This window comes from Artemia sp. Qi Xiang Cuo, chromosome 20 (genome assembly GCF_049724085.1).
Source record: "Artemia sp. Qi Xiang Cuo chromosome 20, ASM4972408v1, whole genome shotgun sequence".
Lineage (NCBI taxonomy): Eukaryota > Metazoa > Arthropoda > Branchiopoda > Anostraca > Artemiidae > Artemia > Artemia sp. Qi Xiang Cuo.
Window position 1 is genome coordinate 18,036,126 of NC_142813.1, and position 13,625 is coordinate 18,049,750.

Consider the following 13,625-nt stretch of genomic DNA (forward strand, 5'->3'; position numbering starts at 1 on the left):
AGCTTTCTTGCCTAGGAGGTTCTCACCCGATCAAGATGGTTATTCCAAGAGAAGTCAGTGGGGAAATGAATCCCCAGTAGACGAAGCTTGTCCACTCTTTTTACTGATTTATTTTGAAAATGAAACCGCGGTGTTCACGTGGTACCTTTGATTGGGTAATAAGAACCTCTTTTGTTTTCAATGCATTAAAGTTGGTCATCCATGTATCAGACCATTTTTCGATTTTATAAAGATCAATCTGTAGGGAAATGGATGCTTGATGTTGGGTCTTCGTATTTTGGGATGGCTGAGTGTGTCGTGGTATCGTCGGCAAAATGATGCAGAGGGCTTGCAACATTGTCTACCTTGTCATTTATGTAGATAAGGAAGAGTGTATGTCCCAAGACACTACCCTGGGGAACCTCTTCTTTTACTGAATATCCGCAGGAAATAAGCTTGCCGAGGACAATTCTTAGTGAAATATCTGAAAGAAAGATCTTAATCACTCTTAACAGACATCCACGAATACCGTACAGATGAAGTTTCTTTAGCAGGCCACGGTGCCATACTTTGTCGAAAGCTTTGGTAATGTCGACTGACAATAGCCTACCATCGTATCCCCTTGCCATCCCCTGATCAAAATTTAATCCTGGGCTGCTAGGTAGTTTAGTGTTGAGCGTTTCCTCCAGAATCCATTTTGGCGATCGCCTAGGAGGTCATTTGATTCCAGGAACCGTTGAAATTTTCTATTGGAGACGCTCTCATAGACTTTACCAACGCAGGAAAGGAGGTTAATAGGCCTATAGAATCCCACGCTCGTTGAGTCACCATCTGGCTTTAGGGAAGGTATAACGTGGGGGATTCCTATGTTTGTGGGAAGATTCCGGAGCGAAAGGATACCTGGAAAAGCGTCAAGTTCAAATTTTAATCTCGGGGCAACGCTGTTCGGCTCTTTCAGATATAGACAATTTCCAAAAACTTTAAACTGCTAGTAGGAAACAATTCTTGATCTTTTAAATCTTTGAATTTTTGTATAATCTCTATGATAAAGTTAAATAGCCTACAATTTTATCTCCATTTTCAAACAACCTGTCAAAATGTTCATGGAAAACAGGATAGGACTAGCTCAGACAAGTAGTTTATCTGTTGACAACTAGGCTATAAAATAGCCTATATAGGGTTTTGGAAATATAGCTTATGTTCTGGCTGCAGAATTGTCGTTTTTTTTATAGAGGGGAAGGGGTTGAGGTGATGCAAAGTACTTATTGCAATGGGATAAGAAGCAGGCCCATTTATGATTGTTTCAAAACAAGTTCTTGTAATTTTTAGGGCTTCCATCAAATGTGCTCCTGCTATTGACAATGGCACTAAGTCTACTTTATTGATTGATCACCTTCTAAAGGAAATATGCTGTGTCAAATAAAATCTAGCAGGATTGCACCCAGAGCCTTAATGACACCCTTGGAAAAGGGTCAATATATACCAAATCATATTATTGAGTTAGGACTAGCCTAAATTAAATACAACATTCGATGCCTTTTTTATGCTGATTAAAAATATAATAAGCATTTCTATTGGACATGAATTTCAGCCCCCCCTATATATGCCAATTCAGGGTTAGGTTAGGTTAGGTAAAGCCTATATAGGGGGGGGGGCAGAAATTCATTTCCGATACAAATTCTTATTATATTCTTAATCAGCATAAAAAAAAGGCATCGAATGGTGTATTCACTTTAGTCCTAACTCAATAATATGATTTGGTATATATTGACCTGGAAAAGCGCTTGTCTCCACTCCATCTCCCTCCAGAGAGCTTGATGACCTTTAACAATTGGTAGGGTATAGGTTTGGATTTGAGGCTATTAGGAAGGAAACATGTTTAGAGAACTTTTCTCACTTTGTAATATAGGCTACAGAACAATTGTAGCTAACTTTTGATTATACAGTTAAACATCTTCAGAGACTGAAACCATGCTGGAGACTCTCTTTGTCTGAATTTTCATCTGAATCTGTTCCTTGGGCAACTTCAGCCTTAATGGCTCTGCAAGACAAAGAACCCATAGAGTAAAGCTTTTCAGATTGTATAAAAATAATGATGGTGTAAAATTCATTTCCAACAAAAATGATTATTATATTTGGAAAGAGCATAAAAAAAGGCATGGAGTATTTTTACTTTATTTGTAAGTCAATAATATGAATAACAAAAAAATTACCTGCTTCTGAATGTATTGGGCATGGATGGTCACATCCCTAGGTTCTACAAAGTTTTTGGAGTGGTTCATCTGGATGGTGGTGGGCTTTGGGATTGTGTACATTTAGGGCTGAGAAAACACAGCCTTTAAAAGCACAAATGCCTTAATAGAAGAAGAAGGAGGCATACAGTAAAGATAGAGAAATTGATTTAAAGATTGTTTATCCAGTTAGTTTGTGGAAAATGAATTTTAACAAAACAAATTTATAATCAGATAGTAATCTTTAAATCAATATTTTCTACTCTAACCATAAATATAGAGAAAAAGGTGTCAAATTTAAGGGCCCATCCTTTACTAGCTTGTAGTTACCAGTACAACCACAATAAAGGGCTTAAAATTAAATTTCAGAGTAAGGTAATTATTAGGCTATTTATTTATTAATACCAAGATACGGTAAGCTTTAGCAAGCTTGTTGCACAAAACAATTATAAAAAAAGTCTATAGCAATGTCAATGACATAACAAAAACATACAGTAACTGAAAAACATTGGAAAAACAATATTACTGAAACATACAATAACATACCAACTTAACTGTTAAAATATCTGTTAATAACATACCAAGTAAATTATTAATACCAACTTAATACTGACGTTTATAACATACCAACCCCGTTTATAACATACCAACTTAATTATTAGCATATCTGTTAATAATTGAAACCTATGAAAAACTAAGCCTACAAAATAACTGTCACAAATCAGGTAATATAAACGTAAAAATAATCTCAAAATGGATTGTGATAGGACCTAGTATAGAAATCTGTAGAGGCTAAACTACTTTTGAAAGACTGGACCGTGGTACTTGCAACTATTTCTGATGGAAGTGAATTCCAAGTCTTCCACACTCGGCTAGACAAAGAGTTTTGGCCTAATCTTTTCTGTGAACATGGTGGGTAAATTTTGTGTTGGTGTTGATGGGTACTACTGTATTCTGTAAAAGTGAAAAAGTGAGTTGGGGTGATATTATTGATATTCCTAACAATGCGAAATGTATTTATTACATTGGCTCTATCACGTCTGAAAAATGTCTATATTCAGAAAAATGTATAAAGAGGCAATAAGTGGTATGTTCATCTAATTACTAACTCTGTAATGGAATGCTCTCTAAATTAACCAAAAAGTGAAACCCTGCAAAATATATTTTCAACTCAAATAAAGCCCTAGAAAAGTGTTCAGTGCTTGTGCATGATTACTCCTCCACAAAAGGGAACATAATAAAATTCCAAAATAGTTGATTGTATCATTCATCAAAGCACTTTGATTTACTTTACCCCCTCCCCTAGCATGCAAATAAAGCCCAAGTTGTATATTCTCTTTGGATTTTTCCAATTCTAGATTTTACTGATGTTTCTTCTTTACCTTCAAATATATTAGAAAAACAGTGCAAAGTGTAGAAAATGTATAGAAAATATATAATTTTACCTTAAATTGCATTTTCCAGCAACAAAGGTAGATTCTGTGATGGAGCTGGTGATTGATGATCATTACTCAGTTTGGTTCCATTCCACTCTGCTTGCATTTGCTATTCACAGTCAACTCTAGATTTTGAGCTGTTTGTGGGAGGGGCCACTGCTGTTAGCAAATTCTATTAGGACACAATTTTATTAAAAAAGATGTGGTTGGGTTTATTTTTCTGTACTCTCTTCCAAAACAGCTTCAATGAATTGCCTCTCATCTTCTGCTAGGTGTCTACCTGAAGATAAGTTAGAGGATTGCCAGTGGTTAATAGCTTCTTAGCCAGGATTTATTGGGCAAAATAAGTTCGATGAATTGGAGACAAAGTTAGTTTATAGCCCCTTCCCACTCTTCCAACACATAATGTGAAGTCTATTTGTCCTATCTCTTCCATTATTTTTCCCTATAGTATCAGAAAGTTTGAACTCCATCCCCCCTAGCTATTCCTGAGGTATTGCACATATACTTAGTCAATGACTTTGGTATGCATAGTGTCTTTTGACTTGCATCTTCCCCCTTGCCCAAGTTAGGCTTGAGGCTCACTTAATGCTTCCCCACCCCATCACTCCCTGAAAGTTTAACAGGAGCCCTGCAGCCATAATCAAGTTATTGCAGATAATTTGAAAATTTGGGCTTACACAGTGTTGTTTGATTGACCCAGGTATGTTCATTATTCCCTGAGGACATCCTACAAAAAATGTAAAAGTCTTTTTTCTAGTGAATGACCAATAGCTTCTAACTGACTTGACAAACAAGACCAAACATTGCTACCTTAATAATGCTTTGCTGTATGGGTTTCTGAAGGAAACACTATAATAACAAAAGTTTGCACCATTTGGTTCCCCAAACAACATTCTTTCCAAATGTAAGAGCTACTACCATGACAAAAGCATTTGTCCTCCTAGTGAGGCCAAATAGTGCTAGGCTATATAAAAGTGCAACTGAAAAGTAAATGCATATATACAAGATAGCACTAAAATAGTTAAAATTACTTACTTAGTAATATGCAGGAAATCTCTGCTGATCAGATTCTCATGTCTCATTTTATTTTGATCCATGATGTTTCAACATTACATTTGTGTATTGTTTAAAGTGTTCTCAGCATTTCATGATGATATTATGCAATTACCTTAAATCTCATTGTCCTGGAGCTAAGGTAAATCCTGTGATGGTACTGGTGAGTGATGGTAATGACTCTAAGCAGTCACATTTCACTTTGTTTTCCATGGTTCCATCTGCCAGTCATAATCAACTCCAGATTTGAATGCATTGTTAGTAGAGCCTGTTACTGTTTCATCAGTTAATAAATTCCAGTTGGACACAGTTCTATTTGAGAAGAAGTGGTTTTCTGCATGTATCTGAGCTCTCTTCCAAAACAGTTTCAGTGAGTGGCCTCTAGTCTTCTGCTGTGTGTCTTGTTGGAGATAAGATAGAGGGTTGTCACTGGCTAATAACTACTTAGTCATGATCATTCCTCCCCTTTGTCTGCTATAAAATAGCAAAGGTAGCTTAAGTTTTCTTAATCTTGCAGGATATCAGTCTATCTGCTGACAATGGTCACTGTATATATGATAGAAATATCCAGATTTCATTGTCATTGTTTTTCACTGTTTAATAAAAGCATTTCTCCCTGTTTGAACTGTTATTTGTAATTATGGAATGGCAGTTTTGTCTTTGAAAATAACTACGTGTAATTCTTTCTTATGAATACAGGAGGGAGGGGCATACAGTGTATTTTTTAATGTGTAGGGGGAGGGCAAATGTGTCATTTCTCAATTATTGTCAATAAAAATTCAAAAGGCTTATAATCTATATTTGATAACATAACAATATTATGCCCAACCCTGTTTCTCCCATCCTTTGGATAAAATTGAACAATGAAAACTACATGGCCCCATAAAGTACCCATTTTTACCAGTAACAGCACTACTTGTCTGGCTAAGATATTTGTGGGTCAACACCATGTTGCTACAGCAGTGTAGGAATACTAGAGTGGACATTTTCAATTTCTCTAGCCTTTTTCTGTACAGTAAGATTTTGGACACCAGTTATCCACCAGGTTGCATGCCTCTGAATTCCCTCAATCAAGTTGTATGATGCTTGCATGAGGGAGAGGTAAGACAACCACCAAAGTCCAAGATATGTCAGACAGTTTTCTTGTTATGAAGATGTTTTGTGAATGGTTTGAAAAGCACATTTAAGTACACCCAGATAAGAATTAGCCTTCGACACCACCTGCAGTCTGTGCTCACAGAATTCTAATTGTTTGTCAGCATGAACTCTTAGGTCTCTTTCATCTGAGCTGGTCTCAAGCAGTATATTTGGGTCTGACTTGGAGTCAAACATAGTTTATATGTGACAAGGGTTAGTTTTTGCCAAAATGGAGGATGCTGCACTTTGATATGTTAAATTCCAGTAGCCAATCTGCAGCCCATGCTTGAATTTAGGATAAATCTAATTGTATACTGAATCTGTTTTTAGGTCCACAATCTTTTTTGAATTGTCAGCATAAAAAGTCACTTTGTTTTCTGGTTCTTTCATCTTGTCATTTATGTAAACAAGAAATAGAACAGGCCCTAGTACTGTAGTATGTTACATGCCACTCTAGTCCACTCAACAAAATTTGTGTGGATGCCCATTACTGAAAGTTTCAATTTGAGCTGCTTATGAGAGCTATTTTCCAAAGTTTTACCTAGGTCTAGAAAAATTGGGTCCACTTGGATACTGTTGCAAGAAGGTTGGTAACAATGTTCCATGTCTCAAGAAGGTTTCAACCAATTCTATGGACAGGAAACTATTCTGATTGAGGGATAAACGATTATTGTTTAGAAGATGGGCTAGGAGATGAGAATTCACAATTCACACCATGGCCTCAGCACCTAGCACATATAAATAAAGATCATAAGCAAGAAGCAAACATATAAAAACAGGCAAATTAAGCAAATTGTGCAAACTATTTCAATGTGTTGTGCAGAAGAGCCCATAGAACAGAGTGTTACCACCAGCTTCTCCAATAAACCTATTTCAGAATACTGGGTCATGAATTAGGGCTGATGCCCAAAGGTTGCGAGCATGATGCTACCCCAGAGGCACACTCATTAGGCAAAATTTCTGAACAGATTTGATTTAAGGTAATTGGGGGGGGGGGAGCAGAAAATAATCTTTTTTGGGGAACCAATATTCTCTTTTTCAATTTTTTTCTAATGTCTTGACCCAAGGATTATGCCCTTAGCCCAAGGATTATGGGACATGTTTCTTTTCAATCGGAAACACAGTTTTTAGCTCTTTTTTGGGCCTTTTTTTTAATAGGGAGGGGGGTTGCATGCCCTGAAACTTTTTTATACAACAGGTTACCGTACTCTTTGTTCTATGACATATCAGGGATCATCTTAGCCCATTTCAAGCTTCCAGTCCCCATTCTTGCTTCCTCTCTGGAACCAATTATATGCTCTTTTTGACCAAGAAAGTGATCCTGAAAGTTCCAAGTCAATAGACACTCAAGAGGATATTTATAAAACCTGTCTGTTAACAGTTGAAAATTAAGATAATTTACAATCCCTTCTTTGTGGACTTTGGAGGTTGTGTCATCCCCAGAGACATTCTTGTTTCTCATTTTTTTCAACTTTTAAAATTTTAATGGGTATTTCAATGCTAGCAAATTTTGAGACATCTGACCAGATGGTTGGTGAGCAGGACAGAAAAAAAAGGCATGGAAAGAGGGTTGGTTGCCCTCTATTCATTTTCAAATCATAAAAGTGGCACAGAAATTTTCAGTTTCCAATTGAAGAAGCTCCCTCTCAAGTTTATGCATCCACCTTTCCATGCAAAAATGCAAGGGAAAAAAATAATCGGCAAACTCAGAAGTCATATGGCTTTTTACTTAGAAAGATCTATAGTACTGCTTCAGATTAGACAGCACTATACCTCTGTCTCCTACATTATCCTTTAGTAAGCAAGGAGTTTTACTCCTGCCCTACATAATATATATATATATATATATATATATATATATATATATATATATATATATATATATATATATATATATATATATATATATATATATATATATATATATATATATATATATATATATATATATATATATATATATATATATATATATATATATATATATATATATATATATATATATATATATATATATATATATATATATATATATATATATATATATATAGATATACATATACAGTGGCGTCGTTGGGGGGGGGGGCAGTTGCCCCCCAATAATTTGGAAAAAAACTATAATTCATTAAGTAACTTTTAAACTGTGGTCGTTTTAGGCTTCAAATTCGCTCTTTATTTCGACCCAATAATTTTTTTAATTAATCCCAGCTTGTTTTGAATGTAAAAAACTCGAAAAATAATGGTCAATTGCGCTTCCTCATTAATATTTATGCAAAAATACCGCCTTTGAAGTCTTATCATCAAGGATATAGGTCATCTACTTCTTATACATGTTCAGCCTAACATCAATCAGCGAGAATTTTGCTGTTGTTGGCGCGTCTAGAAGTCTAGTGCTTGAAATTCATTACAGTGAGAAACAAGTTCGGCTGTTTTCAATATCTGAATTAGACTATGGTATGTTAATTTTGCGTTTTAAGCTAGATTAAGCAATTATTTGATACTTGATCTAGGCTATCCCATAGGGAAGTGCCAAAGGAATTCCAGCCTACAGAGGTCAAAGAACCTAAAATCCAGAGTATTGAATGGTGCTACGATTTTGTTGCTATTGAAACTAGTTCCAGTGGTGCCATGGAGGGGCACCATCATGGGGGGGGGGGGTATCTGCCTCCTGGATTTCCCCCTATTCCTTGATTTCAAAAAAAAAAAAATTATTTGGTATTTTCATGGAAAAAAAGAATAAAAAATATTGGCCCCCTCCTTAATGTTTTTTCGAGTATAGAATTGAGGCGGTTGAGAAGGAAATATGTTAAAAAACAATTCTTAGACCTGCTTAATAATGTGTAGAATAATTAAAATTGACAGATTTTTACTGCAGCTGCACTATAGTTTACCCACACATCCCCCCCCCCTAGTATAAAAATAAATAACCCAAATTATACGTTTCCCGTGTATTTTTCCATGCGTCACTCTTGTTTCAACCCGTGAAATTAAATAAAAAAGATATTAAATATTTAAGATATTAGAGATGAATATTAAATAAAAAAGAAGGGTTTTTTTTTCAGCAAGTTTACACGTTGTGGGTGTCATATGGCACTTTTTGATTGCCTTATTAAGTTGAATTTATAAGAAGATTTGTTTATAAATGAGCTCATAATTAGCTCTCTATGATGTCCATGAGTCTGGCCCGGCTTTTCTATTCAAAAATGTCAACCGAATTGCACTTTTAAAGTACCCCCCCCTAACGTAGTCTAAAGTGGCGTAATTTACCTAATTCAGGTAAGTTTGCGTTAATTAAACTTCCTCTTAATGCAAGTTTATCCGATCAACCTTTTTTGCGCCCCCCATCCCTAAAAAAAAAATCCTGGATCCGCCCTTGAGTACCATATGGTAGTTTATGACAGCTTTATCGAGTCTACTTTATAAAAAAGATATTAGAATTAGCCATGTTTCAGTGCCCAATAGCAACGAAGAAATAAAGAGGACATATTGCTGCTGCCTATACAACAAAATTATTATTTGTTTTTGTTCAAAGAGGTGGGTTATAATTTTCCTGTATAAGGTTTCGACAATTGCAATTTAAAGGGTGTACTTTTAGATTTGCTGAGAAGCTATTTTTAAATCACATGCAACTGAATGATGCGATGCACGGGGCTATTGGAATACCGCTTGGTCAAATTGTAAGATGTAATATCCAGTAATGCGCGTAAGAGTTGAAGGAAGTGGAAGGGAGATACGCACTTTAATATTAAAATAAAGTTGGAAAAAAAGACCAATCTTTACGAAATTCACCATCACTCACCCCAAAGCTTGTTTACAGCACTCTACTGTCGTCTCCAGCAACTCATTGCTGACAATTTTAGAAAAAGCTGAACGTAAGCATTTAATTTTAGCTGATACGTGTGCGTTGTTTATTTATGTATTGCATAAGGATTTTGAAATTAACCGAGTAACGTCATTACTAAATAGTAACTTTTCTTTACCACCTCTTGAAGAGAAATGTACTATTTAAAACCTAGGGAAGGAAGAGGCCATCTTAACTTTTTTAACCGTTTGGTACACCCTCCCCCCTCTGCTCTCCATTAGGTGGAATAGTGCATGCACTTGTGGTCCCAGAATCGTGACAGCTGGGCTGCTATTTATTCAATAAAATTAATAGTTCAGAAAAAGTGCGTTCGTAGGCTCGGCGATGTAAGATGACGAAATTCTCCGTTCCTTCACCAGCCCTGTTAAACACTAGCTCTGTCCAGCTCTCAAGTTTGAAGTGTTTTATAATATAATAGAAAACATAATTTATATCAATTTATTTGGTTTTTACAGGCTAATAATACCAAGAAAGGGCAGAGCTCCTTGCTTTCTTTTTTTGGTTCAGAACCAACTGTAAAAAAGCAAAGGACTTTGGCACACCAAGAAGAATGTATTGAAAATAACTATGATTCACCGTCTACTTCTTCTTATAGCAACATGAATACAGAAAGTGAATCCAATCTAAACTGTGAAAGCAGCCCTACTTTGACCAAATTAATAAACAAACGAGATCCAGTTAATGGTCCAGCCTCAGCTTTGGCTCATGTTTGTGATGGCCCTTTCAACAAAGAGACTTGATTTTCCCTTCAACTAATGGGAGAAAATTCAGAACAGATTGGTACAGCACATTCCCTTGGTTAGAGTATAGCCCAGGAAATGATAAAGCGTACTGTTTTACCTACCGTGCATTTTACTGTTATAGTAAAAAATATAAAGTAGATGATGCTTTTACAGTGAATGGGCTCTCTAATTGGAAAAAAGCCGTCCATGTATTTGAAAGCCATCAGAAGTGTAACTCACACATCGATAATGGTGTTAAACTTGTCTCTCTTAGAGAATCGAACAAAACTGGTTCTGTTGCTGAAAAAGTAAACATTAAATACTACAAAGACGTGCTGCAAAATCGATTGTATCTAAATTCCATATGCGAATCATTGATATTTTGTGGTAGACAAGGTAACGCATTCTCAACAGCTCTTCGTTGAACGTAAAAAGAATTTTCCATATATTTCACCGACTATCCAGAATGAATTATTATCTATTATCGGATATCAAATATTGCAACAAATAGTTAAACAAGTAAAAGAAGCGAAAATATTCGCTGTTATTGTAGACGAAACTCAAGATATAGAAAAACATGAGCAAGTTGCAGTGCTCTTGAGATATGTTAATGGAAACTTAGAAGTTCACGAATCGTTTGTTGGTTTCTATCGTGCTGAAAAAAACCGATGGAAAAACATTAGCCACACTAAAAATAAAAATACATTTCTTTCACTAGACCTGGACATTAAAAATTTACGTGGTCAGTGTTACGACGGAGCTTCGAACATGAGAGGGCCTTATAAAGGTGTGGCAGCCAGAATACTTCAGGAGAGCCCAACCGCAATGTATATTTATTGCTGCGCACACATACTGAATCTATGCATTTTCAGCTGCTGTAATTCAGTGACTCCAATCAAAAATACGTTCTTTGTCCTTCAAAGTATCTATAATTTCATTGAAAAGTCAACCAAACGCCATGGAGTTTTTGAGAGGATTCAGAAAAGTTCCAAGTCTTTTCATGGGGGAACCACAACTTTAAAGTCACTAAGTGACACCAGATGGACTTGTTGCATTGAAGCTGTGCGTGCACTGCTGGACAACTTTGAAGAAACTCTTGCAGCTTTAGAAAACATTTTAGAGACCGGTCACGACGCTGGAGGACAAGCCAATGCTTTGAAAAAAAGTATGAAAAATTTTAGCTTTGTTTTTGATCTACCCTTTCTAAGAAGAGTTTTAATGCAATGTGACATTTTCGAAAATGTTACAGTCCACAAGTGTGACATGACGTGGTAAAAAGGGTCAAGATGATTTAGTGTTGAAGTATTACAGTCCTTCCAATCAGAAGGTTTTTTTCTCAAACTATTCGATCACAGTTTAGAATTAGCTAATAAATGCGGTTTTAGAGGTCCTGAATTGCCCCGGAACCGTAAAGTTCCAGTGAAATTAGGTGGGGGCACAATACTTCCATATGAGACAGTGCAAGAGTTTTTCAAAAATACAGTGTTGTGTCCTGTTATTGATGTTTTAACTACATAAATTGAAAGTTGGCTAGAAGAAAACAGTTTGGACGTTATGAACAACTTAAGCGTAATGCTAGGTGCAAACAAAATGGACAAAGACGCTGTAAGCTTTGTGCGTGAGTACTATAAGCTCGATTTTGGACGCTGTATGTCTGAGCTACAGTGTTTTTACGGAGTTGAGGATATGAAAAACAAAAACATTCTAGAAAGAGCATCTGTTTATGCTGAAAAACGCTTGAAATGTGTGTTTCCTCTGATATTAGATCTGTTTGAACTTACTTCAATATTCCGATGAATTCTGCGTCGTGTGAAATATCTTTTTCTTGCCCTCAATGGTTGAAGACACACTGCCGCAACACCACGGGGCAAGAAAGATTATCATCATTTGCACTGTTGGCAATTAAAAAAGAAGTACAAATGGACCATGATAAAGTGATAAAGGAATTTAATATAGAAAAACATAGACGACTACAATTTTCGTAACAAGTTTGTGTAATACAGAGCCAACACACTGATTTTTTTATTCCAGGATTAGTGTGTATTGCAGTTTTATTTTATATGTAAATTTGTCTAATTTTGAAATGTCATATGATTCATGTTACAATATAACATTAGATTTGGAATTATATGTAATAAAACTTGGAATTATCCTGTATTTTTGCTTTATGTGGCCTGCTTATTTCAATGCTATTTATTAATATAAAGCAGTGAACCTACAATCAAATCAATTTAATAAAAATTCACAAATAATACTTCAATGAATCATGCATAGTAAAAGTTTAGCACAACAAATTTAATCTCACTGAGTCAAAGTCGATTCAAAATTTGCATGCAACTGAATAGCACGATACACGGAGCTGTTAGAATGGTGCTTGGTTCAACTATAAGATTGAGAATCCTGTGCTGGGAAGCGAGGTTGGGGAAGTCGAAGGGGATAGGCTTTGCAACATTAGTGATGAAGCCTGCTGAAAAAAGCCCAATGTATATGAAATTCACCTTATTCCACGCAAAAGCTTTTTTAAACTATACTACTGTCGCCTGTAGCAACTCATTGATCATAATTTTAGTAAAAGCTTGGTCACCATAGTACTGAATTTTATGGTTATTTAATGTGTGTTTATTGTTTGTTATCTATGGTGTAATGTTTTAAATTTAACCTAGTAGTGTCTTTGGTAAATGGTAACTTTTCTTCAGTAGCGCTGGAATAAAATTCTTGCCCCCCAATAAAAATGCTGGCGCTACGCCTCTGTACATATACATATACATATATGGATATATATATATATATAATTTGCCAAGATTCAGCTTGTCAGCGATGTTGGTTTTGCAGCATATCATAGTGGAGATAATCATAGTGCTCACCAACAATTGTTGCATGCCAGTCTGTCAAGGTCAGTTTTGGTTTGCTGAAACCTCTTTCTGATATGGCTACAATTGGCATATCAGAGAGTCAGAAATGTTCACTGGACAGTTTACATTTCTTTGAGTAGGGTATGAAAAAGACACAATCACTTAGCACCTTAGTCTTGAGACTTGAGCTAAAGACCATTCAAGCATTAAAAGAAAATAGTATGAATGATCTCAGGAATCAAGATCACTTTGCCACGCTAAGTGACATCATGTCAGTTACATGGACAGCCTACCTATTTCTCTGTGGGTAGTGAATAGAACTGGTAGCCAGTTTTACTGTCAGTGTGCCA

General features: G+C 35.7%; 1 protein-coding gene across 2 annotated transcripts in view; it reads left to right on the top strand.

The window, feature by feature from the left end:
* Nucleotides 1-913: 913 nt before the first annotated feature.
* Nucleotides 914-13,625, top strand: part of LOC148939955 (diacylglycerol lipase-beta-like) — a 129,924-nt gene continuing 117,212 nt past the window's right edge. For both annotated transcript variants that reach the window (XM_089105869.1, XM_089105870.1), the window contains exon 1: nt 914-970. The gene's annotated coding sequence lies outside the window, so the exon portion shown is untranslated. The remainder of the gene's footprint in view (nt 971-13,625) is intronic.